At 35.7% G+C, this 18171-nt stretch overlaps 1 non-coding gene across 1 annotated transcript; it reads left to right on the top strand.

The window, feature by feature from the left end:
• Positions 1-17293: 17293 nt before the first annotated feature.
• LOC126005589 (U6 spliceosomal RNA) lies at positions 17294-17400 on the top strand. The gene has a single exon (XR_007494636.1). It is a non-coding gene; the product is annotated as a U6 spliceosomal RNA (small nuclear RNA).
• Positions 17401-18171: the final 771 nt, after the last annotated feature.

Here is an 18171-nt window from a genome sequence, read left to right as displayed (position 1 = left end):
CCCATATGGTCCCCCAAGCCAGGAGCGACTTCTGAGTGCATAGCCAGGAGTAACCCCTGAGTGTCACCGGGTGTGACCCAAAAACAAAAAAACAAACAAACAAACAAAAAAGAATACTGAAATGAGATGGTGGGAGATTTGGGACATTGGTGGTGGGAATGTTGCACTGGTGAAGGGGGGTGCTCTTTACATGACTGAAACCTAATCACAATCATGTTTGTAATCAAGATGTTTCAATAAAGATATTATAAAAAAATTAAAACTTAGACAACTGGAGAAAAATCTATTATAAAACAAACTGAAATTTATATAACAGCTATTTATTGTATATTCACTTTTCCCATACAGTTTTAATTGCAATTACATTTTATATAAATCCCTCATGTTGTATTTTATTTTTAAAAAATTTTACTTTTTTCTCTAAGAATTTTATTTTGTTTGCAACAAGATGTAATGCAAATAATGTATACAAAAAATGTACAACCAGTAAAGTTGAGTTTGTATAAATCTTTTTGTACTACTAAGTTCAAATAATATTACATTGATGAGTTAAAAAACAATAAAACACACATATCATTTGTTTTATCATGTCAAAAAAAAGAATACTGAAATGAGCAAAAAGGTAGTATTTTAATGTGTCTTTCTTGACAATAATTTGAATTCAAAGGGAGAAGAATTCAAAGGGTACTACAGAGAAAGTATCATATCATATAATATATCTCAGATTATCTGTCTAATTTGGTTTCAGCTAGTCATTTGAAAGTGAGGGAAAAGATGAAGAGAAAAAACTAAATAATTCACCAGAAATTTTATATATGAGTAAGTCTGTGTTTTGGTTAGTCAAGGCCAGATCCCCAAAGTGAGTCTTGGGCATGGTCTTAGACACAAAAGGAGCAGCTATGGAGGATGAATTGTGAAAGGGGTGGCATAATAGAGGTAGCAATCTGAGGACAGCTAAGAGAAGCAACAACCTACTTTATATCATTACAACCTCATGTCCTTGAAAATATTACAATGTTCTGATTTTTTTTTTCAGTTCAGGTTTTGATGGATTCATAGCCCACATAAACAAGGTTTTATGACTTGTAGTATATTTGACGTTTGGTGGAGAAGTTAATCATATTCTTTTTTCTCTAGAGACAAAACCAGGTAGAAACACACTTAGAGATCCACTAGCTGGCTAAAAGGAAATGTTCTTTATTACTACATGTTTTATTGACAGAGGCATCTTGCCTGTGCCTACACAAATATTTGCATGTAACATGTCTTCATAGTAGAAGCAGGTGAATGATTCACCAAGCTAATTTCCACTTTATATTTGACAAATGACCATTTTTTCTCCCATTGTGAAAAAATATTTTTTCTGGATTTGCACAGTTTGTTTTGCCTTCTATATGCATGGCCATTCTTTCTTTTCTTTGATTTGCTAAAATGTCTGCTGGTACAAAGATAAATAAGCCATATAAATGCATGTGGTGGTGCTTTCTTTTAAAGCCACTTCATAATTTGATGAAATTTGGACCAATTCAGCAAAAAATTGTTGATATTAAGTATTTGTTTTTCTTTTGTGGCAAGAATGCTATTCTTGCACATCATTGGTGGTGGCTCCGAGGTATCTGACCTTGCCCTATCAAAAAAGTGATATTCTAGGGCTAGAGCTCTAGTACAGTGGGTAGGCAAGCATTTGCCTTGCAAGGGGCCGACCTGGGTTTAGTCCTCCAAATCTTTTTTTTGTGTGTGGTTTTAGGGTCACACCTTACCTCCATGCTATCTCTCCGGCCCCTAGTCCTCCATATCTTATATGATCCCCAGAGCCTGCCAGGAATAATTTCTGAGTACAGAGCCAGGAGGAATTCCAGAGAACCATCAGCTGTGGCTCCCAAACAAAAAGAAAGTGATATTCTGAGAAACAATGGTGTGTGTGGAAAAATGTTGCTTAGTTCACTAGGCATTTTCTCCTTTCCAAACTTACATCTTACTATTCTTATCTCCTGTGTAAGGAGAAAAGCACAAGGAAGTCATTTTAACGTAGCTCTGAATTCATGAACTTGTCTGAGCATTCATTGCATTTTTCTACTTGTCTTCTGAAAGTATTTTACTCACTTGAAACAAGAAAGTTTTGTTCATTTATTTTGCTTCTAGCTTATTTTTCTTCAACTATAAATGTCAGCAAGGCTTGAAGATCCAACAAAACTCATACCTTCATGGGCAAAATGTCAGCTCAAGATAGAATATTAAAGAATAAAGCAGAATGAAGACTTGTGTAGAATCAAAGAAAGCGGAGAAAGAAAAATGTATCCTGAGACAAGTGTATCCCTTTACCTCAATAATTAAATGAACTTCAATCTTCTTGCTTGAAAGAAAGTTAAAAAAGGGGGGTAAAGCTGAAAAAGTATATCTGGTCTAGAGGAATGAACCACAAATTGGTAACAGGAACTTGACCCAGGTTGTTCTCACCAATTTTGTCATGTCTCCCAAAATTTTAGACAGAAATCACAAATATCAGAGGAAGAGTTACATGTACAATACATGCCCACCAAATCTGAGATCCAGAAATAATGCTGCTGCTAAAATGGTATTTAAAATGGGACCATTTTAATAAAATGGTGAAAAACAGAAAGATACTGAAATAACTATATTTATTAACACTGTACTTCCACTGTGGAGGGAAAACTTTAGAAATAGCAGCAGGTACAAAATATGCTGGAAGATGGTGGGATAATTCTGAAGTTGGTTAAAGTGAACATTCCTTTCCTCCCCTACTTTCACTTACTTTATTTTAAGCATTGCTTCTCATTTTTTTGAGCTTTTTAATGGAACATACATCAGGTACCACAATATCTGCTTTTGTGGCCAAATTGTAGTTTGATAGCAGGACAAATCATATTTTATTCCCATGTCTACATAAAGGTGATTCTCTTGCTCTTCAAAGGAATTTAAGAAAGGAAAGGAGAAAGTGTGCATAGAATAATCTAGAGGTGACCTATCAAATGTTGCCAACTTATCTCATGGGGAATGTTAGGAAACTAAGAGAAAGCACATGTAATCATTTGGGTTACACAAGTACCAACAATTTATTTTTGAGCTGCTGCTGCTGCTACTACTAGTACTACTACTACCACATACTACATACTATGTACTACTACTACTACTACTACTACTACTACTACTACTATTACTACTATTAATAGCTATGCTCTATGTGGCTATTGCAATATTTGACTTAACATTTCATGCACATATATTCATTAACCCAACAGCTGAAACCATAGGTTAGGGGTTCAGGAATGGAAAATGTGTTTAAGCATTTTTCTGCAGAAATATATAGTCATTCAATTGAAATTAACCTCTAGCCCAGTTCAGAGATTACTACTCTGCCATTGTGATCTATGTTTTCTTCCAATGAAGAAAGAGATGAGGCAGAGACTGGTACATATCATAAAAAACAAGGACAATCAGTGCTGGCGGGAATGTGGAGAGAAAAGAACTCTAATTCACTGCTGATGGAAATGCTGTCTAGTCCAGTCTTTCTGCAAAACAATATGAAGATTCCTCAAAAAACTGGAAATTGAGTTCCCATATGATCAAACTATACCACTCCCAAAGATATACCCTAGGAACACAATAATACAATTAAATAATCTCTTCCTCACATTTATATTCATTGCAGCGCTATTTACAATAGCCAGACTGAAGACAACCAATATGCCCTTCAACCAAGATAAATGGCTAAAGAAATTGTGGTTCATATACACAATGGAATATTATACAGCTGTCAGGAGAGATGAAGTCATGAAATTTTCCTATATGTGGATGTACATGGAATCTATTATGCTGAGTCAAACAAGTCAGAAGGAGAGAGATAGACACAGAATAGTCTCACTCATCTATAAGTTTTAAGAAAAATTAAGGGCATTAGTGTACTAATGCCCAAAGACAATAGAGTGAGGGCTGAAAGGTCTGGCTCACACTATGAAGCTCACTGCAAAGAGTAGTAAGTGAAGTTAGATAAATTAACTACACTAACTTCTATCATGACTATCTTAATGAGTGAGAGAAGTAAAATGCCTGTCTCAAATACAGGTACGGGTTGGGAAGGAGGGAGGGGGGACATTCGTGGTGGGAATGCTGCACTGGTGAAGGGGGGATGTTCTGTTTATGACTGAAACACAACTATAATCATGAGTGTAACCATGGTGCTTAAATAAAGATTTTATATATGAAAATAAAATAACATATAAAAAGAAAAATATAAATAAAAATACAAACCAAAAACCAAGGAGGTGAGGGAGATGACAGTGAAGAATGAGGAGAAAGGACAAAGTCCGAGAGGCTTATATGAAGTTTATATGATGTGATTGACCTTCAGTTGATGAATATATCCATATCAAGATACTAAAATGTCCCTTTTAGAATGACAAATCAGTAAGATAAATTTTAATGTCTTTTTGTGATAGAATTAAAAGCAAAAAAATGCCTTATATTTTCATGGGACTCTTATTTTAAGAAAGATATACTACTCATGGCCCCCTTCCATAGACAATTAATATTCCAGTGCACCATGTAAAGTTCTGTTTATTGAATGTTTGAGTTTATTGTAATAAACATGTATATTGCTTTTAGACATGCTAATAGAAAGAACAAGAACTAATTTTTTATTGTAAGAATTTATTCAAGAGACAAAATTGATTAACATATTGAGGTGAACTAGCATAACATAATATATAACATAACATAACATATAGTATAATTAATATAATATAATAATACATGTAAGTCAAAGAACATTTCTGATTAAAACACAATTTTTTTATCATAATGGCTTACATATCTTTCACAGTAGTATTTTAGGTACATATTAACATTGAATCAGGGGAATACCCATCACCAAATATGTCCTCCCCCATCCCAGTTCCCTTTCTGCAACCCACATCCCCCACCAACACCCCCACCCCCACCCCGGGCTGCTAGAGTAGGTGGTTCCCTCTTTGTCTAGCTTACTATTAGTGATCATATATCTGTTTGGTAACAAGGACTAATTTAATGAACAAAAATATTGGTAGCAGGGCAAATAGCCAGTCATCTCACACCATGTACACCTATCTGAACCAACAGATTTTGAAAACAAAACAAAATAAAACAAAACAAAACAGGAACATACATCCTTATTTAGGAGCAGGAATTCTATGTGTTATCCTTTGGTAGACAGAGTCCCCCAAATCAATTTTTGCTTAATGTTCAAATATTTCTCTCTCTCTCTCTCTCTCTCTCTCTCTCTCTCTCTCTCTTTGGTTTTTGGGATACTCCCAGCAGTATGAAATTTTTATTATTGGCTCCATGATCAGGAGTTAATCCTGTTGTCTTGGGGGATGTTATGTGGTGCCAGGAATCAAAGTTGTGTCAGACACATAAAAGGCAAGTGCCCTGCCTGCTGTACTATCTCTCTAGTCCAAAGCAACATTATTATATTTTAATTTTATTAATGCACCATGATTTACAAAGGTATTCATAGTTAAGTTTTAGACACACTATGTGGTAACACTAATCCCACCAGGGCCTACCTCCATGTAAAATGATACCAAGCTATCAACCCAAAATAAGGTATTTCTCCAACTTCCTCCTTCTCTAAACCTCTTCTTTTGGTATGTAAAAGCCCACTCAACCTTTCCCCTCCTAGTATTCAGAATTGGTTTGAATAAAGAAAGGGCAGTGTGTCAAGCATTCATCATCATTGGGGTCTTCTCGGGTTCTTGGGTTCTGTGTCTGTGTTCAAGAATCAGTTGTTGAATAAAAATTAAAATATAAGTAAAGGGTGTTTACTCCACATGTTGGGTGAGGCCTTCCCTGGCATGGCACCTTTAGTCCCTTAGGCAGGAGGTTCTGAAGATGCATAGAAATAATTCACACTTTTTACCCAGCAAGATAATGACTGATGCAAATAGGGTTAAAGATTAACCTGAAACAAAGTTAAGATGCAGGAGTTTCTGAAAAACAGTCTCTCCTCTGTTGATCTTCTCCTGGGATTGATCCTACATCTTCTACTCCATCTCCATCTGTTTTAGGCTGCCAAGATCATTAGGGACACAAAGTCCTTCAGTTCCAGAGCTGGAATCTGGTTTGAGGGACCAGCTCTTCTGCCTGCTGCTGATCCCCCTCCAAAGGAGTTTTCTCTTTGGCTTCTTCCCAGTCAGTGATTTTTATAGGTTTTTTACAGGTTGGGAGGCCCAGGTCCTCAGTAGAAAAAAGGCTGTGGGGTCTCAGCCTCTGAGGAACTGCTCCAAGTATTCAGCTCTGTCCCCTTCACTATTTGTTTCTGTCCAGCCTGTTCAGAACAGGTGCCACACACGCCAATTTTCTGGGCTTTACATTCTCAGTCCTGTTCAAGAAGGCCGGGAGGGCAGTTCTGACTTTTGGGCTGAGGCAGAGAGAATGAGGCAAAAGGCATGGACTCCAAGTTCATACTTTCTTGATTGCTTGGTGTATTATTTCTTCACTGCTACCCTGCTTCTTCAGACCTAGTTGTGTGGGTTTTAGAAATACAGTGCCTGGGATAGTCTCACACCCATGAAATTTTTATTTACACCTCCATCCACCAAAAGTTTCAGGTTCTTTCTCATCTGCCCTCTATTTATCTTCAGCTGCATCTTATCTGGGGCATCTAGTTTAGTCTTCGTGGCTGAAGTTTGAATATTTTACTTTCAGTGCTGTTGAATTGTGGTTTGGATATTCAACCGTATCTCTCCTCTACACAACCAATGTACTCAGATCCCCTTGATCCCTATTCCCCATTAATTTCCATCAAGTTCTTTACCCCACCTTGATTTCTTTCCTTCTCTATTCTTCTTCCTATATACTCTTGACCTAAGGAATTTCCCTTTCAAACATTGCATTTCCTTGACCAGCTATCCTATATACCACATAATTAGGGCCAGACAGATAGTGCAGGGGTTAAAGTATTAAAGTATTAGCCATAAATGTGGTTGATCTCAATTCAATCTCTGACACTACATGGTTTCCAAGGCACCACTAAGAGTGACAGCCAAGCTCAAAGATGAAAGTAACCTCTCAGCAGTGCTATGTGTGACTCCACAGTAGCAACAACAACAAAGTCCCCCTCAAATCAGCCTAAAACTATTCCATTGGTCCTGTGGCCCATGTAAATTCATTGTATTGTCTTTCTATTATATGCACCTAACTAATACTGTATTTATCTGTTTCTAGTATTAAATACATACATTAGCTTCAACACTGGCAAATTTCTCGTTTGTACATTTACCACTTCCATAATTTAATTTCCAACTCAAGACCTAGCAAACATTAGGTATATGCTCTAACACTTATTTTCCTGACTTGTTTGCATTTTTTAAATTGAAATTCAACTTTTTTTATTATGTATTAGTTTGTCTTTTGTTATAGTCAACATGTTGTAAAACAACATGAACTTGTTTTACAGAACACTTTTATTTATCTATCTATCTATCTATCTATCTATCTATCTATCTATCTATCTATCTATCTATCTATCTATCTATCTATCTATCTATCTATTTATTTTGGTTTTTGAGTCACACCCAGCAGCGCTCAGGGGTCACTCCTGGCTCGATGCTCAGAAATCGCTCCTTGCAGGCTCGGGGGACCATATGGGGTGCTGAGATTCGAACCGCCAACCTTCTGCTTGCAAGAAGGTCACCTTATCTCCATGCTATCTCTCCGGCCCCTATTTTGTTTTTGTTTTAAATTTTTTTCTATGATTATGTAATCTCTGAATATTATCTGATTTCTCTCTTTCCAACAAACAAAACATTTTTCTTCTTGTTTTGTGCTATAAATAGGCTGAAAAATTTATAGACAATGATTTGATCTGTAAATAGTTTGTCATTTTTTCCCAATAGACACATTTTGTTTTATTGCTTTCAGTAGGACTCTAAGTATTTCTTCACTTAGAAATCTGCATTTTAGTGTTATAGATTTTCCTGTAAACACAACTTTTACTGCATCACCCCAAATTTTGAACTTATATGGCCATGCCAATTTATTTTAAAATATTTAAACATTTATCTCAACTCAAAAACCCATATAGTAAATTCCTAAATATTTAGAGACATTTCAGTTATCTTTAGTTTGAATTTCATTTTATTATGTGAAAATATATTTTACAATTTCCGTTCTTTAAAATTTGTTAAGAGGCACTTTACAACTATACTATAAATTATCTTTCTATTTCAGGTGGGTTTCAGAAAAATGTGTAGTCAGCTGTTGTTGTGATATGTCAATGTCAGATCAAGTGGACAAATAGGTCCAGTTGCCTGGTAGTTCAGGCAACTACACCTTTATTGATTTCTTGTCTGCTTCACCTATTGCTCTCATTCATTACATGCTGAGAAAGAGGTGTTGAACCCTGACATGTGGAGCTATAATTGTGCAGTAATCTATTTCTTCTTTCATTTGAATTTTTATCTCATGTTGGATATTTAGGTACAAATAAATTAGGATGATCACTTTTTCTGAGTATGAATCTCTTTACAGTGCATATTCTGTTACTTACCTCTGATAAATTGTTTTGAAAAGTTCATTTTGCCTAAATAAATATAGTCAACTGTAGTTTACTTTGATTAGTTTTCTTCATAGTATTCTTATAAACTACTAGTCTCTTTATATCTCTAGTGAATTTCATGCAGACAATATATAATTGTCTTGCTTTTTATTCACTCTTACAGTATGTCACTTAATTATGTTTATTTATAACATGAATATTTAAAGGAACTATTGTTTTATATATGTATATATGTATCAATTTTTATTTGCTGCCAGAATCTTCTTTTACCTCTTGTTTTAATTGAGCATTTTATGATTCTGTTTTATCTTCTAAGTATATACTTTCCAAAATGTGACAGTTGCCCTAGATTAATTAACATGCACATTTTAGGTTCTAATTCCATTTTCAAATAACACTACTTTCCTTCATATATTCTGCACAGACTTTCCAACAGTTTTTCATTATATATCCTTTGTGATATTGCTCTTATTCATAGATATGTAAGACCCAAGGGTGAGAGTCATCTATGCTAGCAGCTATTTTTTTCAGGTATTAAAAATATTTGCTTTAAGGTCCCTTTAAACTAAAACACTAATTTACATAGCATGTCTCTTTGGATAGGAGCAACAATGACATTCATACTTAAAATCAAAATCATATACTTTTTGTACAGAAAGTAAATTTAACAATTATTCATTATATATGTTTCTGTTTAATAAAGTACCATTATTTATTTTTTATATATTTATTTTTTATATATTATTTATTTATCTTATTTATCATAATCTTCAAGTAAATTGCTCCCACTATACCCAAGAATAAAGAAGTAATAATGACAATTACAAAGATTAGCTCTGCTACATAGATAGCATATTTAGTGTTGGTCTTACCCTTAAAAAAATGTTCCTTTAAAATTTTCAAATAAAAAGTGGTTATTGGATTGGAGAGATAGCATAGTTGGTAATGGGCTTGCCTGCTGCTGGTCTGGGTGTGACCCACAGCTCTACACTCTGCCAGGGTTAGTCATATTCCTGAACACAGAGTTAAGAGAGTCCTGAGAACCATCAAGTGTGTGTCCTAAAGTTTTAAAAATGTAGGTAGCGCACTGAACTCTGCTGGATCTCAGATGCCAGCACCCCTATCTGCCTCTCTTCTGTGCTGTGCTGCATTTTCGGCCTGATTTCATCCTATGTGTGGCTCATCTGCAGACGGCCTGCCTTCTTGTGAGCCTTCCGTGGTGAGTCAACACGCCCAGAAAGGGAGGAGCCAGAGGAACATGGCTGTTCCACTTCGCTTGGAGAATGTGCACATCATTTAGCCAATAAATACAACCACAACACGTAGAAAAACCCACAATACAAGTGTGACAATGGGGAAACAATGCAGGCCAGTGCCAGACATAGAAAATGAAGATGGCAACTCTGATGACTTGAACATGACCAACCAACTAGTCAGTCTCTCAGATAAGGAGTTTAGAATCGCAATATGGAAGATGTTCAAAGAACTCAAACAAAGTATAGAAGAGAACAATAATAAGAATCAAGAGAATATAAAGATAGAAATCAGAAAACTCCAAACTGAAATTTCAGGTCAAATAACAGGTCTGAAAAACTCAGTAGATGAATTGAAGAAAAACATGGTTGAGCTTTCCCATGGGTTAACAGCAGCTGAGGATAGAATTAGTACACTGGAAGATGAGATGAATAACAATTCCATACAGCAGAAGAAATTGGAAAAAAGCCTCAAAGCAAATGGTCAAACAATGGAAAATTACTCAAAGAATGGGAACAGATGAAAATAGAAGTCTATGATAAGCTCAACAGAAACAAATTAAGAATCATGGAGTCCCAGAGACCCAGGAAGAAAATCTCCGGAAGAATCAATGGTCAAGAACATCATTAAAGAAAAACTACCAGAGCTAATGAATACATGCGATCAAATCCTGCACGCCCGAAGAGTACCAACTAAAAGAGACCCCAGAAAAAACACCCCAAGACACATCCTAGTCACAATGACGAATCCCACAGATAGAGACAGAATTCTGGAAGCAGCAAGATCGAAAAGAGAAATTACATTCAAGGGAACATCCTTGAGATGTACTGCAGACCTGTCACCAGAAACACTCAAGGCCAGAAGGCAGTGGTGGGACATAGTGACAAAACTCAATGAAATAAATGCTTTGCCTAGAATACTGCACCCAGCAAAACTCACTTTCAGGTTTTAAGGAACAATACATGATTTCACAGACAAACAACAGCTCAGAAACTTTACAGACTCAAAACCATTCTTAAAAGAAAAACTGAATGGCCTACATTAAGACAAGACTGACCAACAGACACACCAAACTTCGATATAAAGATGGCACTAACTCCCAGGACAATTCTTTCTCTCAATGTCAATGGACTAAGTGCACCAATTAAGAGACACAGAGTGGCTAAATAGACCCAAAAACTCAATCCAGCCTTCTGCTGCCTACAAGAACAAACATAAACTCAAAATAAAAGGCTGGAGGAAAATCATCCAAGCAAACAACACCCATAAAAAAGCTAGAGTGGCCATACTAATATCAGATGATGCAAACTTTATACTTAGGAAAGTTGTAAGGGACAAAGATGGACATTTTGTATTAATCAAGGAATACGTACAGCAGGAAGAAATCACTCTCCTAAACATATATGCACCGAATGAGGGTCCAGCAAAATATTTAATAAAATTGTTGACAAATCTGAAAAATAATATCAATAACAACAATATAATTGTGGGAGACCTCAACATGGCATTGTCAACACTTGACAGGTCAGCCAGACTGAAACCCAACAAGAATATACTAGACCTGAACAGAGAAATGGAAGAAAGAGGCCTAGTAGATATATACAGGACACTCCACCCCCAGAAGCCTGGATACACATTTTTCTCTAATGTACATGGGACATTCTTCAGGATAGACTACATGCTAGCACATAAAACATACCTCTATAATATCAAGAGGATAGAAATTTTGCTGAACATAAAGCCCTGAAATTATATGTGAACTACAAAGGGACACAGAAGAAAAACTTTAATATCTGGAAGTTAAACAGCCTATTACTGAATAACCAGTGGTTCTGAGATTAAAACAAAGAGGAAATCAAAACCTTCCTAGAAACAAATGACAATGGAAACAAAAACTATCAGAACCTATGGGACACAGCAAAAGCAGTACTGAGATTATAGATTTATAAGATTTGCAAGCACATATCAGGAAAGAAGAAGGGGCATACCTGAATAGCTTAATGACGCAGCTCATAGAATTAGAAAGTGCTCAACAAAAGGACTCAAAAATAGGGAGGCAGAAGAAAATAACAAAGCTGAGAGCAGAAATCAATGAAGTGGAAACTCGAAAAACAATCCAAAAGATCAACGAAAGCAGAAGTTGGTTCTTTGAAAAAATAAAAAAGATTGATAGACCACTGGCAAACCTAACAAAGAAAGAGAGAGAGAGAGAAACTTGATAACTTGTATTAGGAATGAAAAAGGAGAGATCAATACTGATATGATAGAGATTCAAAGGGTAATCAGAAACTACTTTGAGAAACTCTATGCCACTAAAAATGAAAACCTGGAAGAAATGGATAAATTCCTGGACTCTTATAATCTTCCAAGCTTGAATGAAGAGGATGTAGCATATCTAAACACACCCATCACTATTGAGGAAATTAAGACAGTACTCAAATGTCTGCCCAAAAACAAAAGCCCAGGCCCAGATGGATTTACTAATGAATTCTTTCAAACCTTTCAAGAGGAACTACTACCAATCCTGGCAAGACTCTTCCATGAATTCAAAAAAAAAGGAAAACTTCCAAATAGTTTTTATGAAGCCAACATCACCTTGATACCTAAACCAGACAGAGATGCTACCACAAAAAAAATTACAGACCAATATTGCTGATGAATACAGATGCAAAGATCCTCAACAAAATCCTGGCAAATAGGATTCAATGCCTCATTAAGAAGATCATCCACTACGATCAAGTAGGTTTCATCCCAGGAATGCAAGGCTGGTTTAACATCTATAAATCTATCAACATAATACACAACCATCAACAACAAGAAAAATAGAAATCACATGATTATATCAATAGATGCAGAGAAAACATTTGATAAGGTCCAATACCCATTCTTGATCAAAACTCTCAGCAAGATGGGAATGGAAGGAACCTTTCTCAATATAGTGAAGGCCATCTACCACAAGCCAGAGGCAAATATTGTCCTAAATGGAGAAAAACTGAAAGCCTTTCCTCTAAATTCTGGCACAAGACAAGGCTGTCCTCTCTTACCACTCCTATTCAGCATAGCACTGGAAGTACTCGCTATAGTGATTAGACAAGAAAAAGATATCAAGGGAATCCAGATAGGAAAGGAAGAAGTCAAGCTCTCATTGTTTGCAGATGACATGTCACTCTACTTAGAAAACCCTAAAGACTCTACCAGAAAGCTTCTAGAAACAATAGACTCATATAGCAAGGTGGCAGGCTACAAAATTAACACACAAAAATCAATGGCCTTTCTATACACCAATAATAATAAGGAAGAAATGGACATTAAGAAAACAACCCCATTCACAATAGTGCCACACAAACTCAAATATCTTGGAATCAACTTGACTAAAAATGTGAAGGACCTATACAAAGAAAACTATAAAACTCTGCTCCAAGAAATAAGAGAGGACACACAGAAATGGAAGCACATACCCTGCTCATTGATTGGCAGGATTAACATCATTAAAATGGCAATACTCCCCAAAGCATTGTACAGATTTAATGCAATCCCTCTAAAGATACCCATGACATTCTTCAAAGAAGTGGATCAGGCACTTTTGAAATTCATTTGGAACAATAAACACCCTCGAATAGCTAAAGCAATCATAGGGAAAAAGAATATGGGAAGAATTACTTTCCCCAACTTTAAACTGTACTACAAAGCAATAGTTATCAAAACAGCATGGTATTGAAATAAAGACAGGCCCTCAGATCAGTGGAATAGGCTTGAATATTCAGAGAATGTTCCCCATACATACAATCACCTAATTTTTGATAAAGGAGCAAGAAATCCTAAATGGAGAAAAGAAAGCCTCTTCAACAAATGGTGTTGACACAACTGGCTAGCCATTTGCAAAAAAAATTAAACTTAGATCCCCAGCTAACATCATGTACATAGGTTAAATCCAAATGGATGGAAAACCTCGATATCAGACCCAAAACCATAAGATATATAGAACAACACATAGGTAAATCACTCCAGGACATTGAGACTAAATGCATCTTCAAAGAGAAAACTGCACTCTCCAAGCAAGTGAAAGCAGAGATTAACAGATGGGAATATATTAAACTGAGAAGCTTCTGCACCTCAAAAGAAATAGCGCCCAGGATACAAGAGCCCCCTAATGAGTGGGAGAAACTATTCACTCAATACCCATCAGACAAGGGGCTAGTCTCCAAAATATACAAGTCATTGACAGAACTTTACAAGAAAAAAACATCTAATCCCATCAAAAAATGGGGAGCAAAAATGGACAGACTCTTTGACAAAGAAGAAATACAAATGGCCAAAAGACACATGAAAAAGTGCTCCACATCACTAATCATCAGGGAGATGCAAATCAAAACAACTATGAGGTACCACCTCACACCACAGAGATTGGCACACATCACAAAGAATGAGAACAAGCAGTGTTGGCGGGGATGTGGAGAGAAAGGAACTCTTATCCACTGCTGGTGGGAATGCCATCTAGTTCAACCTTTATGGAAAGCAATGTGGAGATTCCTACAAAAACTGGAAATCGAGCTCCCATATGACCTAGCTATACCACTCCTAGGAATATATCCTAGGAATACAAAAATACAATACAAAAAATCCCTTCTTTACACCTATATTCATTTCAGCACTATTTACCATAACAAGACTCTGAAAACAGCCAAGATACCCTTCAACAGATGAATGGCTAAAAAAACTGTGGTACATATACACAATGGAATATTATGCATCTGTGAGGAGAGATGAAGTCATGAAATTTTCCTATACATGGATGTACATGGAATCTATTATGCTGAGTGAAATAAGTCAGAGAGAGAAAGAAAGATGCAGAACGGTCCACTCATCTATGGGTTTTAAGAAAAATGAAAGACATTCTTGCAATATTAACTTTCAGATACAAAAAAGTAAAGAGCTGGAAGTTCCAGCTCACCTCATGAAGCTCACCTCAAACAGGGATGAGTTTACTTAGAGAAATAACTACGTTTTTAACTATCCTAATAATGAGAATGTACAAGGGAATTAGAAAACCTGCCTAGAGTACAGGCGGGGGTTGGGTGGGGAGGAGGGAGATTTTGAACATTGGTGATGGGAATGTTGCACTGGTGATGGGTGGTGTTCTTTACATGACTGAAACCCAAATACAATCATGTATCTAATAAAGTTGGTTAAATAAAAAAAAAAGAAAAAATGTAGGTAGCATTCATGATATGAAGCTTATCACAAAGAGAGGTGAATTCACTTAGGGAAATAACTACACTGACAACTATCATGACAATTATAGTGAGTGAGAGAAACAGAATGCCTTTTTGAATATAGGCAAGGAGTGGGGAATTAGGAAGATGGAGGACCATTGGTGGTACAAATGTTTCACTGATAAAGGGGTGTGTGTGTTTTATAACTAAAACCCAACTGCACACATGTTACTTAAATAAAGTTATTTTTTAAAATGTGTCTCTGATTTAGTCTAATTAATTATTTTCTAGGTCCAATCCTATGGAATATTTGAAGTAGAGTCATAGAAGATTCTCAATCCTGCCTCCTGTTACAGAAGAGTTCAGTCCCTGGAAGTATAATGGTTCCAATTCAGGTTCTATTTTGTATAGGAGCATATGAAGAGATAACGACATTTGAGTAAGTGAGAATTCCATATTACAATACAATGCTGAGTTAGAAGAGAAAAAGCAATTTTCATTATTAGCCATTCCTTTCAGTTGTTCAAAGCCTTCTGAAATAATCTCTTTTAGGTTTAAATTATCTATACTTGAAAAGATGCATGGCAGAATCCCAGAAGTAATTTTATTTTGAAAAATTTGGGCAGTTTCTTTTTGGATACCTCAGGTTAGTGGAAAGTGAAAGAAGAAAAAATGAAACTCATAGGCTTCTTAGTTTTCATTTAACACTCAACTGACTGTTGGAATCTAACTTTCTTTAATTTTCTATTTTTACTGAAAAAATTAAAAAATATAGTTGACTAATTAAAAATTGTATGTTATTTAAATTTTTATTTATCACTTTAAACTACCAACAATACAGATTCCCTTAATCACCTATACTTTATACCTTGTTTCATCTGCAAAAGTTTTTTGTCTTTAAACCATCATAAGCATAGGAAAGTTTCAGTTTCAGACCCTGAGTTCATCTCCTCAAAAGGAAAACCAAGTCAATGGTTACAGATGTAGCAACTGCCTCTTACAACTTATAAAAAACTTTGTGACTCTTACAACAGAGAAAACCAATAGGAGAAATAAAATTGAATTATGCATAAGAAAGTCTGAAACAGACACAATCTTGCTACCAAATACTATCCAGCCACATTTCTCCAATTGGTCAAGGTTTCAAAATCCTAACTTCTCCCTGAAGACAGACTTTGAATACCCCTATATTTATTCCCCCATCTTCTTGAATTATCATTTGTTTATAAAACTATAAAATTTTAGGGGCCTAGAGTAACTCTTTATGTTTTAGAGGACTTATTGCATCAACCACTGAAGTTCATTTTACTCTTAAAATGATCCTTTTCCCCACTCCTTTCATGCATGTCTTTTCTTTCTATTAGTCATCATAGTTTTCACCAAATTTATTGAACTTGTTTTGTTGACAGAGCATTGTTTTAGTGATTTGTACTCTGCATATGAATGAGACCATATAGCAATTATTCTTCTACTTCTTAACATATCTTGAAAAGATAATTTCTAGTTGTATCTCTCTTGTCCACAAAGGCATATAACATATTTTTAAAAAATATTTAAAAATAAAATTTTTTGTTAAAAAATGTTTGTTTTTTTGGACCATATCCAATGGTGCTCAGGGGATTCTCTTAACTTTGCACACAGGGACCATTCCTGGCAGTGCTCAGGGGACCATATGGGTTACAAGGGATCAAACCTAGGTTAGCTACATGCAAGGCAAGTGCCTTTCCTACTGTGCTATCACTCAAGCCACTCATTTTTGTTGGATCTATACAGCTTCTTTTGCCAATTGTCTATTAATGCTACCTCACCCCTGCCCTCATGTCTGCCTCCCTCTCTCCTCTGTTGCGTGGCACTGGATATCTCTTCTACTCTGAGGTGCCTAAGTGGGGTAATGGCGGCAACCGTGTCCCTGCTTTCGGGTCTCTGCCTCTCTCCTTTCAGAATCAACATTATTAGTGCCTATTAACAGACAATTTAATTCCATATTTGGGCTATTGCTAACAATGTGTTCTGAACATAGGATCTATACTTGAGAAATAAGTGAAATAATGAGTCTCACATTTATGAATTAACCGAGAAATGGTTAATAAAGAATACTTACATTCAAACTTAAACATCTCAAGGATAGTGCTAAGTACTTCACACAGGCTTTATATGAAAGAGGCTAATTTTTATATTAAAATAGTGACTTAAGGAAGGCATCCAATTGCACACATATATTGGAGCTTGACTGGATATGCTGTCTTGAGTTTAAGATAGAAACATGGTGCCTGTGCTCGCTTCGGCAGCACATATACTAAAATTGGAATGATACAGAGAAGATTAGCATGGCCCCTGCGCAAGGATGACACGCAAATTCGTGAAGCGTTCCATATTTAAAAAAAAAAAAAGAAACATGGTGCCTTAATATTTCTCCTCTACCATGTGCCAGCTTGGTTTCTCCTATTAAAGTTGGGTACATTTGTATGATGCTCAGATTTTTGTAGCTGCTGACAGGGCTTATGCTTTCAGGTCATAGGACTAGAACTAATGGAGAAAGCATTCTTCAGTGGTTCTAGACCCAGGGAACATAAAAAGCAATAGTTCCAGGACCTCATCTTTTTCCCTGAAAGATGCCAATGCCATTGCTACAACCTGTGGTACAGCTCTCAAAGCACATGTGAAATGGTTGACTAGAAATCTTAATAAAACTTGTACTATAACAATTGTGTAGCCTACAAGATACAATGATGTAAAATACAGAAGAGATTAAGAAATGAAAGCATATCACTAAATAAAGTCATCAAGCCACAAAGGAAGAGGCAAGATAAGAAATTAGAAGAAACTATAAAATAGCCATAAAATATTTAAAAATATGGTAATGAAAACATCCCTAGTAAAAACAGTTACATTACATATAAGTAGATTAAATTCTACAATCAAAAGATAGATGCTAAATTTTTTTAAATTAAGACCCAACTATATATTTTCTATGAAAGATTCTATATTGTTGTTGTTGACGTCTTTATTGTTTCTGGCTTGTAATTTGTCTTTGATTTTATCCATACAGTTCTCTATGTATGTAATTCTGCTGCTGTGGCTTGATAGCATGTTTGTTAGTTCCCTTAGTTTTATTTGTATGACCTCTCTAATCTTCTGATAGAGCTCTTC

The sequence above is a fragment of the Suncus etruscus genome, chromosome 3 (genome assembly GCF_024139225.1).
Source record: "Suncus etruscus isolate mSunEtr1 chromosome 3, mSunEtr1.pri.cur, whole genome shotgun sequence".
NCBI classification, from domain to species: domain Eukaryota; kingdom Metazoa; phylum Chordata; class Mammalia; order Eulipotyphla; family Soricidae; genus Suncus; species Suncus etruscus.
This window is presented reverse-complemented; position numbering and strand designations above follow the sequence as displayed.